Genomic DNA, 24,098 nt, shown 5'->3' with positions numbered 1-24,098 from the left:
GGAGCCCGCACCATTAGGACGGGGTAAATGCCCTCTTCCTGCCCGGGAAACCTACCCCGGCCATTCCTGGAAGCAACCGGCAAAACTTCAAATGCATTTTATTGCGTTAAAACACAGTGAGTGAGTGTCCCTTTAAGAAACAGCCTAGTGCGCGGAAAAAGAGTCCGTTTATTTTCCAATGCCCCCGCCACAAAAGTGCTTCCAAGATTTACAAGACGCTACACAATTCCTGGGAAAATAGGAAAGTATTCCCAACAGATCTGGTTGGCTTACAGCCCCTGAAGCTCTCGACAAAGGCTGTAAATTGATAGCTGAACCATATGTTAAGTAGAGGAATTGCTGCCAGTCTCCAGCTCAACATTGCCACAGATAAAATCCGTGTATTTATAACTCTACAGCACTCCCGGACACTAACACACACAAACAAACAACAAGCGAGAACTAAATAGGGCTGGTCTCTTAGGAAGACCCGGTTAAAACTCAGTTTTTCTCAAAAAGATAAAGATATACTTGTCACAAGTTTAGAATTGAAAGTCACAGAAATAGTTGCCCATACACGCAGAAATATTTAAGCAGACTCACCTCAGTCTTTCTCCAAAGTAATGTTGGCTGTGTTTCTTCTTTCTCTTAAACAAATCTAATCAATGGGACTTTCTTTAGAGCTGGGGAGAAGAGTATCTTCGAGATCCTTGGCGCTGTCTTGAACCCCAGAAATGCCTGTCCTGTCTGATCCCCTGACTCTCTCTATTTCTCCCCTCCGACTCTCATTCTTCACGGGGAAAGTTGAGGAGTGTCCCGGAGCATGTGCAGAGTAGTACTGTAGTAGCGCTGGGGAAATTAAACGTCACCAGCCTGTGAAAGTTCCTGGAGCTGAGAGGGAGGTTACTTCACAAGGCTGTAGGTTATGTTCTTACTTTTTAAAAAAGACATTTTCTCTCCTGAAGGAACTGATTTAAAGTTGAATTGCAATTCTCCAACCCTTTATACCCCTCCCAAGTAACCCATTCTGCATGTGTGGGTGGCCTGGAATTCCATCACCAAAATGTACCTCACTCCCCTCTCCTTTAAAACACTTTGTAAAACCACATTCCTGATCAAAGCTTTTCGATTATTGTGTCCTCATGTGGCTCATCATCAAAATTTGTTTGTTTTCTTTTATTATGCTAAATCTACTATTTGCAAGTTGTAGCTGGAGCCTGGGAAACATTTAGGGCAGTAAGCTATTTGACCGTGTGAGGCATCAACTAATCTGCCCCCCAACTAATACCCGTATTTCCTGATTGGGTAATTTGGATTATTTACTCCCACCACTCTTTTGCCCCTAAATTGAGCCTCTGAATTGTGTTTCTGACTACAGACCCAGCCAACTAAGCACAGAGTGGCATCCCCTCTTGCTGACTGTGTATATGTGTGTCACACCAGGTACATTAGTACAATCGTTGGTAAGTTTCAAATGTTCTTCATTTGATCTGAAGCATTTTGGGCTTTCTAGAGTTATACCGCACGGAAACAGACCCATCGGTCTAACCAGTCCATGTTGACCACATTCCCAAACTAAACTTGTCCCATTTGCCTGCACTTGGCACATATCCCTCCAAGCATTTTGTATTCATGAATTTATCCAAATGTTTTTTAAATATTGTAGTTGTACCTGCCTCCACCACTTTCTCTGGCAGTTAATTCCACACACAAACCACTCTCTGTATAATAAAGTTGCTCCTCGTGTCCTTCTAAAATCTTTCTCCTCTCGCCTTAAAATTTTGTGCCCTACTTCTGAACTCCCCCAGCATAGAGGAAAGACCTTGTCATGGACCCTATCTATGCCCCTCTTGATTTTATAAACCACTATAAGGTCACCACTCAACCTCCTTAGCTCCAGTGAAAAAAGTCACAGCCTTTTCAATCTATTGTTATATCTCATTCCCAGCAAATCTTTTCTGAACCCTCTCCAGTTTAATAATATCGTTCCTATGATAGGTCTACCAGAACTGCACACAGTACACCAGAAAAGGCCTCACCAACATCCTGTACAGCATCAACATGACGTCCCAATTCCTATAGTTAAAGGTCTGAGCAATAAGTTCTTAACTACCCTGTCTCCCTTTGAAAGTTCCTGAAGGGCGTGACAAAAATGCAAGACTTTTCTCCAACATGTGAATTTCATAAGAGTCGTTAGTGTACAATGGCTGCAATTGAACACTGGCATGGTGGTAGTTTTACCTTATTGAATTTCTAGCCTCTACTAATACCTCCTCACAATTTTATTCATCCATTAGTCTCTTCAAGGGAGGTTGGTTAAACGAGACCTCTATCTTTTGAAATCCATGCTATTTATTACCTCTCACACTGAGTGTGGGAAGCAGTAATTTTTTTGCTGCTGGGTCTGTATGTCTGTAAACAATATACCTTAAAAAAAAGGATTGATTTCAACAAATTCTTGAAAAACCAATTCAACGTGCCCAGGAACCTGGAACCTTTTAAATAACTCTTTCACTTGGAAAGTTGTGAGTTGTTTCATTTAGAAATGTTGTAGATTGTTTTTAGAATGATTTGGGTTGTATCAGCTGTTGTGGTGAAATTTGTCAAAGCTGTTAAAATGTGAATAGAGTTTTCAGAGCAGGTTGTTAGATTTGGATTGGTTTGAAGCCTCCTCAGTGAGATGGAAGCTCTTAATAAAAATATTGATTTGTTGAACTGTGTGGCCTTGGAGTGATATAATGTAGGTTTACAAGAATGATACCTGAACTTCAGGGGTTAAGTTATCAGGAGAGATTAAACAAACTCTGTGGAGGATCAACCAGGCAGGGAAAATAATTAAGGAAGACCTGGATAATTATAATAACATTGAGTTAATATAGCGTGGTGGAAGTTAGTGCTGAACTGATGCCCTTGTCACTTGTTATATTTTTCTTTAGATATTGTTCTACTCTCTCAGTTTAGTGGGAATTATATTAGTTCTTCCTGCTCCTGATGATAAAAGGAAGACAGAGGAATATTATATCAGGTATTTAAAAACATGGAAGGTTTTGATAATCAATACAGAGAGATTGTTTCCTCTTGTGAGGAAGAACAGAACCAAAGGCCAATGCTATAAAATTGTTATCAAGAAATCAAATTGGAATTCTGAAGAAAGATGAGTGGTGAGATAGCGAATTGTTGAAGTAAATCGGACAAGTGCAATTCAGGGGAAGCTAGACAAGCAAATGATAGAGAAGGGAATAGACAGTACAATGGTCAATTTTGATGCAAGGAGGTTTGGTTAAACAGTAGCATGGAAAAGTAGCCAAATTGCCTGTTTCTGTGTGCGTATCCTATATAATTCCCACAACAAATTTCTTAAATCTGTCAGACGTGTTATGGAATATTCTCCGTGCCTGGATGAGTGCAGTTCTAAAAACACTGAAGTCATCCTGGACAAAGCAGGGCTTATGCCCGAAACATCGATTCTCCTGCTCCTTGGATGCTGCCTGACCTGCTGCGCTTTTCCAGCAACACATTTTTCAGCTCATCCAGGACAAAGCAGCCCACTTGATTGACACCACATCCACACCATTCGCTCCCTCCACCACAAATGCTCAATAGCTGCAGTGTGTGCCATCCCCAAAATGATCTGCAGAAATTCACCAAAGCTCTTCAGACATCACCTTCCAAACCTACCACCACTACCATTTATATGGGTGAGGGCAGCAGGTACAGGTGAACACCACCACCTGCAAGTTCCCCTCCGAGCCACTCATCATCCTGACTTGGAAATATACTGCTGTTCCTTCCCAGTCGCTGGGTCAAAGTCTTGGAATTCCCTCCCTAACAGCAATGTGAATATACCAAAGCAAAACGAACTACAGAAATTCAAGAAGGCAGCTCACCGCCACCTTCTCAAGGGCAACTACAGACGAGCAATAAGTGTTGATCCAACCATTGACACCCACATCCCATGAATAAATAAAAGGAAAATACACAGGTGGAAAGTTTGGCAGAATTATTTATGCCCAAAATCAGCAATGTTTTTGAGTGAAAGTCAGAGCATCCAAAAAAAAATCAATGCTCCACCTAGTGGCAACTTTAATCAGCAACGTAGCCCATTCTCAAAAGCAACGGGCAACCTTGGAATATTTGCAGAACCATGATACAGAGGCAAACATGATTATGTTACTGGACTAGTAAACCAACAGCCTTGACTAAACAGTAGCATGGAAAAGTAGCCAAATTGCCTGTTTCTGTGTGCGTATCCTATATAATTCCCACAACAAATTTCTTAAATCTGTCAGACGTGTTATGGAATATTCTCCGTGCCTGGATGAGTGCAGTTCTAAAAACACTGAAGTCATCCAGGACAAAGCAGGACCGTAGTGTTAGGTAAGGGGTAAATGTAGGGGTAGGGGTATGGGTGGGTTCGCTTCGGCGGGTCAGTGTGGACTTGTTGGGCCGAAGGGCCTGTTTCCACACTGTAATGTAATCTAATCTAATCTAATCTAATCTAATCCAGAATTAGTGGGCGGCACGGTGGCACAGTGGTTAGCACTGTTGCCTCGCAGCGCCAGAGACCCGGGTTCAATTCCCGCCTCAGGCGACTGACTGTGTGGAGTTTGCACGTTCTCCCCGTGTCTGCGTGGGTTTCCTCCGGGTGCTCCGGTTTCCTCCCACAGTCCAAAGATGTGCAGGGCCAGGTGAATTGGCCATGCTAAATTGCCCGTAGTGTTAGGTAAGGGGTAAATGTAGGGGTAGGGGTAGGGGTATGGGTGGGTTCGCTTTGGCGGGTCGGTGTGGACTTGTTGGGCTGAAGGGCCTGTTTCCACACTGTAATGTAATGTAATCTAATCTAATCTAATCCAGAGACTGTAAGTCCAAGCCTCATTGTAGTAGTTTCAGAATTTCAGTTCAGCTCAAATCAAAACTGGAAATAAAAGCGACAAGTAATCTGTCACGTTTTCATCAAATCACAACTGTGCATAAAAGACGGAGGGATGGTCTTATCAGAAGTGGGTAAAAATGTTGGAAGGATTCAATAAAGTAGACCTTCCTTCCTCTGTTCTCTGCTCAAAGGCAAGTCCAACTCATAACCCCGTGACCTCACCAGTGGCAGAGCAAGTGTATTCCATCCAGAATGGGAATCGAACCTCATTGCTGTTGCACCAATTGAATCCACTCCAGCCAAGTGAACCAGCTGGCCCTTGTATGTCTGAAACTCTGTCCCCTGGATCCAGAACCCAAACTCTGTCCCCTAGATCCAGAACCCAAACTCTGTCCTGTGGATCCATGTGGTGAAACGGTTAAAAATTATGTCCCAATACATGTGTGAATCTAACCGGAATGGAGGTGTTGCTTAGTCCCGTGTGAATCTTATTACACACCTCCCCGTGTGAATCTTCTTATCTGTATGTAACCAGAATGGAATGTGTTTTTTAGCCTTGCTCTGCTGTTCACATGAATGTTTATATCTGGAAAAGAGTATATCAGCTGGAAAAGTCTCCAGTTCGGTGAGTCTGCTCCGGGGTTACGTTTAACCGCCGAGCGTGGGTTGTTGGCAACCGCTCTACGAGAACTGACGGCTCCCAGTTCCGGTAACATGTAGAGTGAGTATAAGCCAGACCCGGGAGTCTGCTCCGGGGTTACGTTTAACCGCCGAGCGTGGGTTGTTGGCAACCGTTCTACGAGAACTGACGGCTCCCAGTTCCGGTAACATGTAGAGTGAGTATAAGCCAGACCCGTTGTAAGTATGAGACCTGGTTGTGGCGATGCTGCGGGGAATAAAATGCTCATATTCTAGCAGACTCGCCTCTTGGTCGTTTGTTCTGTGTCAGACTACTCTCCTACGAACCTGACCTTGAGAATTTTTTAAAACAATCCAGAACCCAAACTCTGTCCCATGGATCCATATCCCAAACTCTGTCCCCTGGATCCAGAACCCAAACTCTATCCTGTGGATCCTGGATCCAGAGAACAGATCCAGAACCCAAACTCTATCCTGTGGATCTGTTCTCTGGATCCAGAACCCAAACTCTGTCCCTGGATCCAGATCCCAAAATCTGTCCCATGGATCCAGATCTCAAACTCTGTCCCCTGGATCCAGAACCCCAGCCAAGGGAAGTGTCCTATATGCATCCACCCTGTCACGCCTTTTGAAAGTTTTGTGAGTTTCAATTAGATTATCTCTCAGTTTTTGAAACTCTCGAGAGTATCAGGTCCATCTCACCATCCAAGAATTAGTCCAGTGAATACCCTTCCCACCCCGTTATACTTTCTACCACCCTCTTCCGCTGGGCTTCTTCCCTGCTGTTATCAGACTTCTGAAGGGACTTCTTTACTGTTAATGCTGATCTCTCACTGTACACTTTTTCAGCAGCTGTAACATTATATCCTGCTCTCTGTTACCCTGATTCTGTTGTTAGTACAATCTGCCTATAAAGCACATAAGACAACATTTTTCACTAAACCTCGGTACTCTCTAAGGCAAGTATATTGCTCTTTAGATAAGGTTAAAACTGTGCACAATACTTCAGGTACTCACCAAGGCACTGTCTGCTAGTAGCAAAGCATTCTGACAGTGATTTTCCATGGCAACTGATTAAGTCTTTACTGACTATGGAAACTTCACGTTAGGAAGCTAGTTGAGGAGAGAAGCACAAGATAGGTGTTAAAACATTAACCTCCTCTTTGCCCTATCCCTGATATTTAATGGTGCATTCTAAGCTTTGGCTCCTCTGTGAATGGCATTGGTTCAGTCTGGGCAACAGTTTCTGGCTGAGCTATTAGGAGACTGCACAATATTTCCGTCTGTCGGAAGTGATACTGTGTGTAGTATTGTGTAAAGTAATGGTTCTGAAAAGGGTCAATGCTGGAGACTGCATTCAGTTCCACCTACTCTGTTGTTGTCTCACAGTCTTGGGCAGAGAATTGAGGAGTGTAGCTCTAGATCCCAGAGGTCAGATGAATTATATCTGTCTCCCAGTAGTCTTTCTAATTCTATCTAATTAGCCAATGTCACTTATACCTATTGTTATCACATAATAAGCAACCTCTTGTCATTAAGACCAGTGCCTCTGCTTGTTAAGACTCACCAGTGATTCATTCTGGCAAAAGTGAGGACTGCAGATGCTGGAGATCAGAGTCCTGCTCCTCAGATGCTGCCTGACCTGCTGTGCTTTTCCAGCACCACTCTAATCTAAACAGTGATTCATTCTGTACCAGTGTTAACACAACATCTGCTTAGAGTGCGTACTGAAAGTAAGATTGGTGGCAGCACTTTAACCCAACCACAAGCTCCCAAAGATTGGTTCCACAGATGTATGACAGGCAGCAGTCGAGGTCCTGAGTCATAGGAGTTAAAGTCTTGCTCCATGACTAGGTATTAGTGACACTCTAGTGTAGCACTATTGAAGGAGCTGTCTTTCAGATGACCTGCCAGAGAATCCCTACCATGTGGAAGCAGGTCATTCAGCCTATCATATTCATACAGATCCTTCGAAGAGCAGCCCACCTAGAATCAACCTTCTATCCTTAACCCCATATTTCCTATGGCTAATCCACCTAGCCTACATATCCTTAGACATTCTGAGCAATTTAGCATGGCCAATCCACCTAAGCTGCATATCTATGGACTGTGGGAGGAAACCAGACCACCTGGAAGAACCCCACATAGACAAGGGGAGAATATGCAAACTCCGCACAGTCACCTGAGGCTGGAATCCAACACTGGTCTCTGGTGCAATGAGGCAGCAGTGCTAACCAATGAGCCACCATGCCACCCTTGGTGCATGTTAGACCATGGTCCCGTTTCACCTCTCAGATGGATGTGGTGCTGTTTTGAAGAAGAAGAGGTTAGTTCTTCCCAGTGTTTGTCCTTCCTCAATTAGTCTTGAGGAATGACTTATGGAGACAATTCAGCCGCTGATAAAGCCATGACTGAATGCAGTTGACCTATCAACTGTTAGTGTCGCCATCCTGTCGCTTCTCTCTGCCTTTGGTGGTATCTTGTGTTACAAGGTCTTGGTACTTGCTTAATTAGAAAGAAACATATCTGAGTCCTTGTACAGTGCTCAGCAATACAACTGAACAGTTTTCATCAACAGGCATGAGTCTTCGGCCTCACAGGAAATCCTTTTAAAAACAAATCCTTGTTCCAATCCAGTTTGAAACATTACACTCTGCTCTGTCCAGCTGTTTCCAAGCCGTTCCCAATGTACTGTATATCTTACATAACAAGCCGGGCCACAAACAGGGTCAACACACTGCAGGCTACAGCCTTCCTGGCTTGTGTTAGCATTCTGTGACTGTCCAGCAGAAAAACCGATGTAAGTTCATGTGAATCTAGGACAATCTTCATGTCTTCAAAAATTGGAAGGACCTCTTTTAACCAGAGAGTGGGGAGTCTGTGAGACCTTTTGGCCCTGTGAGCCTCCCCCACTCCCATGCTTTATCATCCAACTTAGTCCCCTTTTCCTGCCTTCTCCAGATAGCCTTTGCTCCTGTTAGCTCTGTGAATTGTATCTAACTCCTCTTAAGAGTTATAGGGATGTACAGCACAGAAACAGACCCTTTGATCCTTGAAAGCATTTAATGTTTTAGTTACAAATGCTTTCTGTGACAGAGTATTACACAGGCTCATCATTCTCCGGGTGAAGAAATTCCTCCACATCTCAGTCCTCAGTCTACCCATAGACTGTGACCCCTGGTTCTGGACTCTCTGGTCGTTGGGAATGTCTTTCCTGCATTTACCCTGTTAAGTCCCATTGGAATAGGGTATAGGTTTCCATGAGACTCCCACCCCCATCCCACCCCATCCCACCATTCTTTTAAACACCAGTGAATATAGTTCTAACCAATCCGTAAGTCAGAATTGCCGTCCCAGGAATCAGTGTCAAAAAGAGTGGTGCTTGAAAAGCACAGCTGGTCAGGCAGCATCTGAAAAGCAGGAAAGTCAACATTTCCGGCAGAAGCCCTTCATCAGGAATGTCCCAGGAATCAGCCTGGTTCACCAATTGCCTGACAAGTGCCCCCTCTGCCCCAGAAAATGTGCCATCTGTGGGCTTTCAGTGAAGACATGACATGATTTCGCTTTACACTGATGCTTTCCATAGCATTCTAATCCAGAGAATAGGCTCACAGCGCTATACAGGTTAAATTGTAAGTGTTCCCCTCCTTCAGGAAAGAAATTAGGTTTGGGAGGAACTGGTGAAGCAGGGTAAGGCTACAATAGATTGTTGATAAATTCCTTCTTCCAATAACAAAGCTTAAAAAAATCTTCTAACACCATTACAGGGCAAGCAAACATGGTTAACATTAACTAAAAACAACCACCACTGAGTTGTGGGAGGCAGATTGGAAAGAAAGATGAAAGGGATCTACAGCTGAGTAACATGTTTGTTTCCCCTTCCCCCTCCCCAAAGTTTCCTGCAAATAAAAACAACAACCGCTAGATCCATTAAAGAGGCTTCAATCTCATAAAATGCCCCACGGCACTCCGCAACAAGATTACAATGCAAAATCCGAATGAAGACTGGCAACCAAAAGCTCACTGGAAGAGGTCAGATTTAAGGAATGCCTTGGAGATGGAAAGAGACTTGGAGGGGTTTAGGAAGAGAATTCCAAAGCTGAGGGTTCGGGCAGCTGGAAGTGCGGCTGCCAATGGTGGAGTAAATAATATTGGAGATGTTCAAGAGGCTCTGGGGTTAGATGGTTGCAGGATTGTGGAGGCTGGAGGAAATTACAGAGATCAGGAGGGACAAGTTTTAATAAGTAGAACTGAGACCAGTCTTCATTGGTTTCACTCCAGCGTCAGTGCAACCTCATTGTAACCTCTGTGGTCCATATTCAAATTGGAGGCGCAGAGAGGGTGAATATTCCTCCCAGCTCCATATAGCGTGTTTCCAGTAGCTCCTAATATTCCAAACTAACAGCTGTCAGTGTAAAAATAAACACACATCTTTCCAGTAACTGAATAGCCACTTGCCCAGGATCCCAGCTGTAGGATACATTTCAGAGAGGGGAGGAGGGTCCATTAATTTCCCTACCAAATTTGGCAAGTGGTCTATCGCCCTGACCTTCAGAGCACTTGCAAAACAGACAACAGGAGGATCTGGTTTCCAATAAAGCTTGTTATTTCACGGAATCAAAGAATTGTTACAGTGCAGGACGAGGCCATTCAGCCCCCTGTGTATGCACCAGCTGTCTGAATAAGCAATTCATTTGTGTACCTTCCGCTACCTTTGCCTGCCAACCCTGCACCTTCTTCCTTTTCAGATACTGGTTCAATTTCCTATTGATTGAACCTGCCTACACCATGCTCTCAGGTAGTGCTTTCTCCAGACCCTAACGACTGACTGCAAAAAGGTTTCTCTTTGTGTTTGTATTGCTTTTGCTAGTTACTTCCAATTTGTGCCTGTTTAGTCTCGGTCCTTCGACTAGTGGGAACAGTTTCTCCATATCTACTCCATCTGGTACTGTCTTGATTTTGAAACCAATCTTCTCTCAACCTTCCCTTTCTGAAGGAAAACAGACCCAAATTCTATCTGAAGCTCCTCAACACTAGAACTATTCTTTTTTTAATTAGATTCCATACGGCGTGGAAACAGGCCCTTCGGCCCAACCAGTCTACACCGATCCTCCGAAGAGTAACCCAACCAGACCCATTTCTCTCTGACTAATGCATGTATCACTATGGGGCAATTTAGCATGACCAATTCACCCTAACCTGCACATCTTTGGACTGTGGGAGGAAACCAGAGCATCCGGAGGAAACCCATGCAGACACAGGGAGAATGTGCAAACTGCACACAGACAGTTGTCTGAGGCTGGAATCGAACCTGAGTCCCTGGTGCTGTGAGGCAGCAGTGCTAACCACTGAGCCACCGTGCTGCCCTTCCTGCGAATCTTTTCTGCACCCTCCCGATTTGCATCAAAAGGTACCAGCTGCCAAATGTCCACAGTCAATGCCACTTGAAACCATGATTTCTAACTTTGTCCACCCCAATCCAACACCAACATCTCCAAGTCAAGAATTATCAACATATTGTAAAGACCACATCTTCCTATATCATAAGAATCATAGAATCCCTACAGTGTGGAAGCAGGCCATTTGGCCCATCGAGTCCACACTGACCCTCAAAGAACATACCACACAGACGCGTCTCTGCAATTCTCACAGCTAATCCACCTAACCTGAATATCCATGGACATTATGGGGCAATTTAGCATGGCCAATCCAACTGACCGATTTGCGGGAGGAAACCAGAGCACCTGGAGGAAGCCCATGTAGACACGGAGAGACCATGCAAACTTCACACAGTAGCCTGGTGCTGTAAGGCAGCAGTGCTAACCACTGAGCCACCGTGCCACTGCAGCCTTTAGTTTGACAGTGGATCAAGACTGAAAACATATTACTTCGAATCAAAGGGCTTGGGTGTTATATGGCTGCAGTTTTAAAACACTGTCTTTACTGGAGTTGGTTACAGATTGCAAAGCAAATGGACCTAGCAGGAGCAATAGAAACTCTGTTACTGTGTGGGAACATCAATGCCAGACAAAAAACAAACCTCTCTGTTCATGATGAACCTGCTCAGTGTCATAGCATTGGCTTTTCCATTGACCATTCGGATTGGATGTGGAAGAACTTCACTTCACGGGCCCCTGAGGAGGAGACCAGGTTTATGTGTGAGTGAAAGCAGCAGAGAGAATCTAACTTCTGGGGGAAACCATCAAGATATGTTTTGTCTCCCTCCTTTCCGCTGTGTGAAAGGTACCAGCAACTCTCGCTAGCTGTTGACATCCACCTTTTCCTGCAGACCTTTTCCACCCACCTGCCAAGAGAAGAGAAAATTAAACCTTCCAAAGTGTTCAAAGGCTGAATTATCAAGCAGTGAATGAAACACTCAGAGCTTTGAGGCAAACAATTTCATGTCATCATCAAAGAACTGAAAAGGTATTGAAGGAACCCAAGACATCAAACTAAAACCACTTTCTGAATCCTATACCCCACATTAGCCCTATTAAACTGTATTTTTCACTGTTTATTTCACTGTTAAAATTTATGTCTTTTATGCATGTCTATGTGCGTGTCTCAATAGTTACAAGGAAGCGCAAAATCGTAGCGTTTTAAGTTAAAAGCTCATGCTTTTTTATTACCATCAGTTAAAGACAATTTGTTCATAATGTTCTGGTTAAATAAACCTGGTAGGGTATATTCTTTTGACGTGAGTTTTCAGTCTGGTAAATTGGGTAGTTTAACTAATTTTTTTTTACATTTTTTATGACTGCAGGTGTAGCAGGACTTTATTTCCAGCATGTGATCCCAATGGGTCAGAAAAACATTAACAGCAAATTCAAGAAGGCACCTTCAAGACAGGGTCATAGAGTCATAGAGATATACAGCACGGAAACAGACCCTTTGGTCCAACTCATCCATGCTGACCAGATATCCTAAACTAATCTAGTCCCATTTCCCAGCACCCGGTCCATATCCCTCTAAGCACTTCCTATTCATATACCCATCCAGATGCCTTTTAAATGTTGTAATTGTTCCAGTATCCACCACTTCCTCTGGCAGCTCACTCATATTTGCACCACCCTCTGCATGAAAACGCTGCCCCTTAGGTCCTTTTTAAATCTTTCCCCTCTCAATCTAAACCTATGTCCTCTAGTTCTGGACTCCCCCACTCCAGGGAAAAGACCTTGTCTATTCATACTGTCCATGCCCCTCATGATTTTATAAACCTCTATAATGTCACCCCTCAGCCTCCAATGCTCCAGGGAAAACAGCCCCAATCTATTCAGCCTCTCCCTATAGTTCAAACTATCCAACCTTGGCAACATCCCTGTAAATTTTTTCTGAACCCTTTCAAATTTCACAACATCCTTCCTATAGGAGAGAGACCAGAATTGCATACAATATTCCAAAAGTGGCCTAACCAATGTCCTAGGTAAAGACAAGGACTGCAGATGCTGAAAACCAGAGTCTAGATTAGAGTGGTGCTGGAAAAGCACAGCAGTCCAGGCAGGATCCGAGGAGCAGGAAAATCAATGTTTCAGGCAAAAGCCTTTCATCAGGATTAGAACCAATGTCCTGTACAGCGGCAACATGACCTTCCAACTCCTTTACTCAACCTTTGGGAGCAACAAAGCAGTAAGATTTTAGGAACATCAAAACTGGTACTTGAACCAGCACTCCCATTGAGCAAAGCTATCCATTGGTATCATGGGATCACAAAATTAAACCATCTGATTTCAACAGTAGAAGAAGCTTTATGTCATTTCTTTAATTGTCTAAATTATTGGGTCATTTAATCTCCTGATGCTTGAATCGGGGGAAACTTTCTGAAGTTAGCTATGAGCTTTCCTCTTTTTTATTGCCTCACCTGGGGTTTACCAATGTTACAAACTGGGTTGCAGGTTGCACTGTCTAATACATCTGGTTGACATTGTTCTTTATTGTTCTTCTCATTCAACCTCAAGTCCGTCCCCTTCTCTGACCGTCTGTATATGATCGGGTTGGATCATGGAAACATTTTCATACAATTTTTATGAAAAGTGTCTTGGTGGTACGGAGCTTGAACCTTGCTAAAGAAAGAGACAGTTTGCTAACTCTTTTTGTCTTGTTGTTTTCAGGACAAATGCAAGAATGGCAGAATTCAAAGTCTCAGAACAATTTACAATACAGGAGCAAAGCATCCCAATTAATTTGGTTCCCTACAGTATGGAAACTGGCCATTTGGCCCAACAAGTCCACACCGACCCTCCGAAGAGTATCCCACCAGACCCATTTCCCTCTGACTAATGCACCAAACACTGTGGGCAATTTAGCCTGACCTGTTCACCTAACCTGCACATTTTTGGATTGTGGGAGGAAACCAGAGCACCTGGATGAAACCCACGCAGACATAGGGAGAATGTGCAAACTCCACACAGGCAGTTGCCCGAGGCGGGAATCGAACGGGGTTCCCTGGCACTGTAGGGCAGCAATACTAACCACTGAGCCACATGCCACCTAATTGGTTGACAAGTCAACTCTGATAGGCTGAGGTGTTGCAATGGGAAGAACAACAGTAAAACTATAGGTTTACCAATCTCCCGGTATTAACAACCATAACCAACAGCTAAATTAAGATGATTGAGCTTGTAAAGTGGCTTGTTCAAGCTTACGAGAAGTGACACATATTTGTACGTTTCAGGGCCCTGTTCTCTGCAAACAAAAGGAATTTGTTCAAATGCACAATATTTTTAAATTACCTGGGAGTTTGGTGTGCCTGTCATTCCCCACTGCTTTCTCCATGGCAATACCTTGGAAAATATGAGTGGCAATGGGATGAGGCTTGTAATTCAGTCATAATTGTAAGCCTGAGTCTCAATTAGTCACATAGCAACAGGCTGTCCACGTCTTTCCACTGCAGGCTCTATCAGGGTAAAGGTGGACAGTCAACAGTATCCCTACTTGTCATCTTCCTGTCTGAGTAAATGCCCCTGCCACCAAATTTGGGGAGGCCATTAAATTCTGTCCAGCATGTTTGCTTGTGTTGTCCTTGTCTCTTTCAGTTCCTTTTCATCTGTGCAGATCTTATACAAATGTTTCAATCTTCCACTACCTATCTCTAGTTGTTGTTTCCCTATATGTATACATCTCCCACAATCATTTGAATTAATTCCTGAAATGCTTTTGTCTCCCTCTTGACATCATTGCCTCTTTAAAATTGCTGTTTTGTTACTTCCATTCCCACTGTTGCCATCTGTTCTTATTGCACTTCAGCCTGGGAGACGAGGTGTCTCACTGTTGGTAAACTCATGCTTTAGACACTTCCTCATGCAGTGAAGGCTGGAACGCTAATTCTGTTTAATGTACAGCTTGTCTTGAGCAATGTGGTGCATTGGAAATTAAACAGCTGGAAGACATGTGAGATTTCGCATTCAATCTGAAGGATTAAATACATTACTTCAAGAAAGCACTAAGAGTGCATGAAGATACCGATTAATGTGTTCGCAGATCAGTGCACCTAAATAGTTCAGTTGATAAAGGATCTATTTCAAATCTGGCCCTATACAATAATCCTTGGCATGTGCTTAATCTAGCGTCAGGACAAATACCAACACATGACCCAGTCAAACTAAAAACCCTTTTCAAAATTCATTCTCAATGCAGGTACCACTGGGATTTGTTGCCCATTTTGAGAAGGTGGTGCTGGACAGTGTTAGTATTTAACAGGTCCAGTTCGTGGATATTAAAAACCGAGTTATATGATTAATGAGATAGGTTACATCTGTACTCGAGTGTTCTTGCAGATGGTGCCTGTGTTTCCATTGGTGCACTTGAAGGTTTTCAATATTGATGGGCATTGTGGGAGTGGGATGGATTATTTCCCCCACCCGTGACATGTTAATTCCCTAGGGTTACAATGCTCCTGATATCAGGTTTTTTTGTTTGATATGGTTTCGTTTCATTTTTGACAGCAAGACAGTACTGACATCTGTGTATAAAGACGAGACAGCTAACACCAGGGCGTGGTTGCTTCGAGCGGAAATGTAGTAAGCAATAAACAGTCCTCAACAAAACATCTTAGTCTTGGTGTATTCTTAAATAATTGGGTTTGGAGGCAGCCCTCCTTGCTGCTGAAAAATGTGTTGCTGGGAAAGCGCAGCAGGTCAGGCAGCATCCAAGGAGCAGGAACCCTTCTTCTTATGCCCGAAACGTCGAAACGTCGGGTTTGAATCCTGCCAAGGCAGATAGTGAAATTTGAATTCAATTAAAACTGGAATTAGAAGTCTAATGATGATTGTCGATTGTTGGGAAAGAACCCATCTGGTTCACTAATATCCATTAGGGAAGGAAACTGCTGTCCTTACCTGGTCTGACCTACATGTGACTCCAGACCCACAGCAACATGGTTGACTCTTAGCTACCCTCTGGGCAAATAGGGATGGGAAATAAATGCTGGCCTAGCCAGTGACACCCTCATCCTGTGAATGAATTTTTAAAAAGTCAGCATGGTGCATGTCTTGGAGGGGAGTGTGGCAGTGGTGGTTTTCCTGAGAAGCTGCTGTCCTTGTCCTTCTAGGTGATGGAGAATACCAATTTGTGAGGTGTTACCGATGAAGTCTTGGCTTAGTAAAGACAGTGCCACAGACCATTATCCCATCATTCGACAATCCACATTCTTTTCCTTAGGTTGGAGGAGATACCATTAGCTGGGTTGCTGTCTGCTTCTTAGTCCAGGGCAAGGTGAGAAGTGCTCAAAGTTTTCAGGAAGCATGCCACTTTACCTGAGTATTGAGATCAAGCCCATGCTGTCCATCTTCTCTGGAGTCTTGGTGTCTATTAATGAAGGCAATATCTGCTGACACCAGGTGCTCACAGCAAAGCCGCACATGTGTAGACTTCACAGTGTGAAGAAATTGCGTGTGCTGTGGAATTGTTTATCTCAGTGAAGCGTGCCTTGATGGCAAATGTTTAGGAACCACCTTCCTCATTAATGACTTGCATTCTGGTGAGGATGGAATAGCACCAAAGTGTGATACCACTACTGGTGAACCACTTGGTGGTATTTATTAGTTAGAATCATGCATGAAGGTTGGTAATCTGCAAACCTTGTAGACTAGCATCAGAGAACTTTATTCCAGCCAGACTCAGTGTATTGAATCGAAGGAGGGAGATCATTAGTTCAGCCACTATATATTACCTGACACAGCACAATTTTGCTGAAAGAACTGTAGACAACATCTTCAGATATCACCTCTGCACTGTCAGGTAACTCAGCAAGAGCACTCAAGAAACTAAGAATATTGTGACCTATTTGGCCCATTTTTACACTTGACTGTGCAGTTATCTTGTCAATCACTGATGGAGAAGATAGCAAGAGCTTTCAGATCTGAACATTGGGAAGGAAGAAGAGAATTCTCTTGGGAGACATAAACAAAGTTTGCGGCTACGAGGAATGTCAGAAAAGTCAAAATTGAGAACAAGTTTTGCCCATAATCATAATCTTTCCAATACTTTCCAGATGTCCTTATTTCTTGTGCTTGGTAAAGCAAGCAATTATCTGCAATTGTAGCTCTTAGATGATGGTCTGAGGCCGTAATATTCATCTAAAAAGGAACATAGAGATTTCTAGCACAAAAGAAGCAAGTCAAACAGTCAGGGCAGGCAGGGACAAAGCAGAGAACAAGGTAGGACTGATAAACTGCATGTATTTCAATGCAATCTCCTAACAGGGAAGGCAGATGAACTCAGGACATGGTTAAGAACATGGGACTGGGATATCATAGCAATTACAGAAACATGGCTCAGGGATGGTCAGGACTGGCAGCTTAATGTGCCAGGATACAAATACTATAGGAAGGATAGAAAGGGAAACAAGAGAGGAGGGGGAGTGGTGTTTTGATAAGGGATAGCATTACAGCTGTACTTAAGGAGGATATTCCCAGAAATATATCCAGGGAAGTTATTTGGATGGAGCTGAGAAATAAAAAAGGGATGATCACCTTATTGGGATTGTATTATAGACCCCATAATAGTCAGAGGAAAATTGCAAAACAAGTTTATAAGGAGATTTCAGTTATCTCTAAGAATAATAGGGTGGTTATGGCAGAGGATTTTAAATTTCCAAACATAGACTGGGACTGCCATAGTGTTAAGGGTTTAGATGGAGAGGAATTTGTTAAGAGTGTACAAGAACATTTTCTGAGGCAGTATGTGGGTGTACCTACTACAGAAGGTGCAAAACTTGACCTATTCTTGGGAAATAAGGTAGTGCAGGTGACTAAGGTGTCAGTGGGGGACCACTTTGGGGCCAGTGACCATAATTCTATTCGTTTTAAAGTAATGATGGAAAAGGATAGACCAGATCTAAAAGTTGAAGTTCTAAATTGGAGGAAGGCTAATGTTGACGGTATTAGGCAAGACCTTTCAAAAGCTGATTGGGTGCAAATGTTCACAGGTGAAGGGACAGCTGGAAAATGGGAAGCCATCAGAAATGAGATAACGAGAGTCCAGAGAAAATATATTCCTGTTCGGGTGAAAGGAAAGGCTGGTAGGTGTAGGGAATGCTGGATGACTAGAGAAATTGAGGGTTTAATTAAGAAAAAGAAGGAAACATATATCAGATATAGACAGGAGAGATAGAGAAAATATCTCTTAGAAGAGTATAAATGCAGTAAGAGTATACTTAAGAGGGAAATCAGGAGGGCAAAAACGGAACATGAGATAGCTTTGGCAAATAGGGTTAAGGAGACTCCAAAGAGATTTTACAAATACATTAAGGACAAAAGGATAACTAGGAAGCAAATAGGGCCCCTCAAAGATCAACAAGGTAGCCTTTGTGTGGAGTCGTAGGAGATGGGAGCGATACTAAATGAGTATTTTGCATCAGTATTTACTGTGGAAAAGGACATGGAAGATTTAGAATATAGGGAAATAGATGGTGACATTTTGAAAAATGTTCATATTACAGAGGAGGAAGTGCTGGATGTCTTGAAACGCATACAGGTAAATAATTCCCCAGGACCTGATCAGGTGTACCCTAGAACTCTGTGGAAAGCTAAGGAAGTGATTGCTGGGCCTCTTGCTGAGATATTTGTATCATTGACAGTCGCAGGTGAGGTGCTGGAAGATTGGAGGTTGGCTAAGGTGGTGCCACTGTTTAAGAAGGGTGGTAAGGACAAGCCAGTGAACTAGAGACCGGTGAGCCTGACGTTGGCAGTGGGCAAGTTGTTGGAGGGAATCCTGAGGGACAGGATGTACATGTATTTGGAAAGGCAAGGACTGATTAGGGATAATCAACATGGCTTTGTCTGTGGGAAATCATGTCTCACAAACTTGATTGAGGTTTTTGAAAAAGTAACAAAGAAGATTGATGAGGGCAAAGCGGCGGACGTGATCCATATGGACTTCAGTAAGGCGTTCGACAAGGTTCCCCATGGGAGATTGGTTAGCAAGGTTAGATCTCATGGAATACAGGGAGAACTAGCCATTTGGATACAGCACTGGCTTGCAGGTAGAAGACAGAGGGTGATGGTGGAGGGTTGCATTTCAGACTGGAGGCCTGTGACCAGTAGAGTGCCACAGGACTGATACTGTGTCCTCTACTTTTCATCATTTATATAAACGATTCAGATATGAACATGGGAGGTTTCATTAGTAAGTTTGCAGATGACACCAAAATTGGAGGTGTAGTGGACAGCGAAGAAGGTTACCTCACATTACAATGGGATCTTGATCTGATGGGCCAATGGGCTGAGGAGTGGCAGATGGAGTTTAATTTAGATAAATGTGAGGTGCTGCATTTTGGGAAAGCAAATCTTAGCAGGACTTATACACTTAATGGTAAGGTCCTAGGGAGTGTTGCTGAACAAAGAGACTTGGAGTGCAGGTTCACAGCTTCTTGAAAGTAGAATCGCAGGTAGATAGGATAGTGAAGAAGGTATGCTTTCCTTTATTGCTCAGAGCATTGAGTATAGGAGTTGTGAGGTCATGTTGCGGCTGTACAGGATGTTGGTTAGGCCACTTTTGGAATATTGCGGGCAATTCTGGTTTCCTTCCTATTGGAAAGCTGTTGTGAAACTTGAAAGGGTTCAGAAAAGATTTACAAGGGTGTTGCCAGGGTTGGAGGATTTGAGCTATAGGGAGAGGTTGAATAGGCTGGGGCTGTTTTCCCTGGAGCGTCAGAGGTTGAGGGGTGACCTCATAGAGGTTTATAAAATCATGAGGGGCATGGATAGGATAAATAGACAAAGACTTTTCCCTGGGGTGGGGGAGTCCAGAACTAGAGGGCATAGGTTTATGGTGAGAGGGGAAAGATATAAAAGGGACCTAAGGGACAACTTTTTCACTCAGAGGGTGATATGTGTATGGAATGAGCTGCCAGAAGAAGTGGTGGAGGCTGATACAATTGCAACATTTAAAAGGCATTTGGATAGGTACATGAATAGGAAGGATTTTGTGGGATATGGACCAAATGCTGGCAACTGGGTCTAGATTAGGTTAGGATATCTGGTTGGCATGGACAAGTTGGACTGAAGGGTCTGTTTCCATGTTGTACATCTCTATGGCTCTATAACTCGCTTATACACTCCCCATCTTTGCATACGGAACACAATCCCTTGTTTTTAAAATAATCTTTTTCCTATGTAACCCCACAATCAAGATTATAGAGAATTAAAAACACATGGTCTTTGCAACTGACATGTCCTCATGTCCAGAAGAATTACATCCTGGTATCCTAAAAGAGTTGGTGAGTGAGGTAGGTAGATGTATTGTTGTGTAATTGAGGAAGGTAAAGGGTGATTGGATTGAAGTGCACAGGTCCTGAATGGTATTGAATGGTGAATATGGGAACAATGTTTCCTCTTGTGGGTGATCTCCAGACTAGGGGACATTGTTTTAGGACAGAGATTAGGAGGTTGTTTTGTCTCAGAGGGTTGTGCAACTTTGGAAGTCTTTGCCTCACAAGATGCTGGAGGCAGGATCATTAAATATTTTTAAGACAGAATTAGCCAGTTTCTTGTTAGGCAGGGGATTCAAAGGTATTTGCAGGTAGTTGGGAATGTGGAATTCGAACAGCGAACAGATCGGCCATTATCTTATTGAAAGTGGGACCGGGCTCAAGAGACTGAATGGTCTACTTCTGCTTCTTTTTCGTGTTCATATGTGAAGAGTAATGGCACACTCTTAAGTCATGAAAGGTGCTATATAAATGCAAGTGTCTCCTGGATACCAGTCCTTCAGCTTCCAGGCACTAAAACCTGCCTTTTCCTAGTTCACTTCCTCTCTTCCGATAGGAGCAGCATGGTGACTCAGTGGTTAGCACTGCTGCCTCACAGTGTGAGGTACCAGTTTTGATTCCACCCTCGGGCAACTGTCTGTGTGGAGTTTGCACATTCTTCCCGTGTCTGTGTGGGTTTCCTCTGGGTGCTCCGATTTCCTCCCACAATCCAAAGATGTGCAGGTTAGGTGAATAGGTTGTGCTAAATTACCCAGTGTTTAGGGATGTGTAGGTTAGGCGCATTAGTCAAGGGTAAATGTAGAGCAATAGGATAGGGGAATGGTCTGGGTGGGTTACTCTTCGGAGGGTCGATGTGGACTTGTTGGGCCAAATGGCCTGTTTCCACACTGTAGGGATTCTATGAAAGACATTCCCTAAACACCTTGCTGAATCGCTTCAGTCTTCCCTATGTGGCTCAGTGTCAGAATTTTGTTTTGCTGATGCTCCTGTGAAGAGATGAGTGGCATTTTGCTAAGTCAGTGCTTATATAAACATAGGTTGTGGCTGGAAGAGTATCTGAGAATTGGGAGTGATATAGATTTCAAACAGTATTGAGGCCTAGGAAAGTACCATAATTCGATCACTAGTCTTTCAGTAAATTGTGTGATCCTCTCAACCTTCAAGAAATGCCTAGTACTATAAGTATGAGCTCTGTTTGTCCAAACTGTACAAGCAGAGAACTTAGTGAGCTTCAAAACAATTGGCTGAAGGCCCTGGCAATTACAGGTTTAGCACAAGTGATAGCAAGTGGAATAATTTGAGGTTATGAGTTAGGAATTTAACACATACAGGAAGCCTGTAGGAGGGCCATTGATTAAGCTGCCTGGTCCATCTGAGGCAGCAGATCAAGCCACTTGGGGTGTTTCTTCAGTAAAGCAGTGAAGAAATGCTGTATTGCTGAAGGTGCTGACCTTCACATCGTGTGTCATACCAAGGACCCATTTATCTGTTCCAGTTAAGGAGCACAAATGGCTTTAAAGAAGATCACCAAGTGTTCTTTTGCTGCCTTAGCCACCATTCGTCCTGTCATTGACAGGGCTACAAAATGTATGAACTGCTCATTCACTCACTGATGATAATAGGGCGCAGATTGACTGCCAAGTATGGCTATGTAACAAGAGCTCTTTATGCTTCAAAGTAACTCTCTGTTTGTAATGGGCTTTAAGATGTTTCTGAAGATATAAGCTGCTACAGGCACAGTGTCTCAAAACCAGCAAGCTCTGGACCCAGAATCTGCCAGATTCAGATTTCATTAGATTTCAGGCCCTGGGTGGGTCAAGTCAGATTGGATAGAGGATGAGAGTTGCTTTGTTGCTGGGATAGAACAGTGCATGAAGCATCAAAACTAATAACTTAGTCTGGTGCCACACCACACTAATTCAAGTCCTGGCTGAAATGTCCAACTAAGGTTTCTTTAATTCTTAGAGGAGAAAGTGAGGTCTGCAGATGCTGGAGATCAGAGCTGGAAATGTGTTGCTGGAAAAGCGCAGCAGGTCAGGCAGCATCCAGGGAACAGGAGAATCGACGTTTCGGGCATAAGCCCTTCTTCAGGAATTCTTTAATTCTTACTCAATTAGTACTGATGTGAAAATGTCTGGTTTTTGGACCATTGTAATATACGAACAGCCAGACTTGAGATTTTGTACCTGTGTGTAAATGTTCATATTAGGGCTCTTATGGGGTGCAGCAGTCGGGTGACTACCTTTGACCTGGAAGCCTGCTTCGGAGCTGTGTTGTAAAATATCTGAACAGGTTAATTAGGAAAATATTTTGTAAAAGCAAGTATTCCACTTTCCCGATTACCATCATGCTGAATAAGACTCATCTGAACAAAGAACTCACTGCATTGAAGGTGTGAGTGGGAAAATGGGAATACATTTGAGGGTTAGTGCGCAGATTACTTGACTGTTTATCTCATTGCTGTTTGTGGGATCTTGCTGTGTGAAGTTGACTGCTGTGCTTTCTACATTATGACAGTAACTGGACTTCAATAAATATTTCATTGGATCTACAGTGATTTGGGACTATAAAATTGCAACTGGAGAAGAATATGTGGGCGGCACGGTGGCACAGTGGTTAGCACTGCTGCCTTACAGCGCCAGAGACCCGGGTTCAATTCCCGCCTCAGGCGACTGACTGTATGGAGTTTGCACGTTCTCCCCGTGTCTGCGTGGGTTTCCTCCGGGTGCTCCGGTTTCCTCCCACAGTCCAAAGATGTGCAGGTCAGGTGAATTGGCCATGCTAAATTGTCCGTAGTGTCAGATAAGAGGTAAATGTAGGGGAATGGGTGGGTTGCGCTTCGGCGGGGCGGTGTGGACTTGTTGGGCCGAAGGGCCTGTTTCCATACTGTAAGTAATCTAACTTAAAAATATCTGGAGGCCATCAATATAAGGTCAAGAGTGAAGGGTCAAGAGTAGCTTTATTTGTCATTTCTACCACTTACAACGGATATAGTAAAAACGAGTCAGCGTTCCTCCAGGACCAAGGTGCTACTTGGACAGCACAAACTACACGATCGTACACAGGACATCATAAAGTGCACAAGAAGTTCAAAACACGCAAGACAGCACAGTAATTCCTGACAAGAAAAGACAATAGGCACAGTGGTGGACAAATTACAGTGTATTAATGAATATCATTAATAAATCATTGTTCTAGCAGCAATTTGAAAAGTTGTGCAAAGAAGTTCAGATGGAAAAGAGTCCGATCATACTGTGTTCAGGAGCTTTGTGGCCCAGGGGAAGAAACTGTTGCACAGTCTGGCCGTGAGAGACGGAACGCTCCGGTATCTTCTGCCAGATGGTAGAAGGGAGAAGAGTTTGAGTGAGGGATGTGTTAGCCTTTTGAATGCAGTGTGTGGTGTAAGTGTCTGCAATGGAGGGGAAAGAGACCTCAATGATCTTCTCAGCTGCCCACACTTTCCGTTGTAGGGTCTTATGATGCAATTCCCAAACCAGGTAGTGATGCAGCAGCTCAGGATACTCTCAATGAACCCTCTGTAGAATGTGATGAGGATGGGGGGGATGGGAGGTGGGCTTTCCTCAACATACACAGAAAGCAGAGACGCTGCTGAGCTTTCTCAGCTATGGAGCTGGTGTTGAGGGACCAGGTGAGACTCTCCGCCAGGCGGAATCACAGGTCCTCAGCAGTGCACACACCTTTGCAGTCATCCATGGCTTCTGGTTGGGGTGAGAAGTGATGATCATGGACACAGTGATGTCGTCAATGCGCTTGCTAATACAGCAAGTCACCATCATGTATTCTACTAAGTTAATGGAATTGCCAGGATAACCTCCAGGAAATTCATATTTGGATACATGAATGGGAATAATTTAGAGGGATGTGGGTCAAATGCTGACA

At 43.6% G+C, this 24,098-nt stretch overlaps 1 protein-coding gene across 3 annotated transcripts in view; it reads right to left on the bottom strand.

The window, feature by feature from the left end:
• The window catches only part of LOC122542203 (protein kinase C and casein kinase substrate in neurons protein 3), a 69,773-nt gene extending 68,977 nt beyond the window's left edge, over nt 1-796 (bottom strand). The window contains exon 1 of one of the 3 annotated variants that reach the window (XM_043679672.2): nt 583-796. The gene's annotated coding sequence lies outside the window, so the exon portion shown is untranslated. The remainder of the gene's footprint in view (nt 1-582) is intronic. The other 2 variants (XM_043679671.2, XM_043679673.2) reach the window with 2 other exon arrangements.
• Nucleotides 797-24,098: the final 23,302 nt, after the last annotated feature.

Source organism: Chiloscyllium plagiosum, unplaced genomic scaffold (assembly GCF_037043375.1).
Source record: "Chiloscyllium plagiosum isolate Xiang-an unplaced genomic scaffold, Cpla_swu_hap1 HiC_scaffold_33, whole genome shotgun sequence".
NCBI lineage: Eukaryota > Metazoa > Chordata > Chondrichthyes > Orectolobiformes > Hemiscylliidae > Chiloscyllium > Chiloscyllium plagiosum.
Note: the sequence above shows the minus strand (reverse complement) of the source record. Positions and strands in the feature narration are given on the sequence as shown.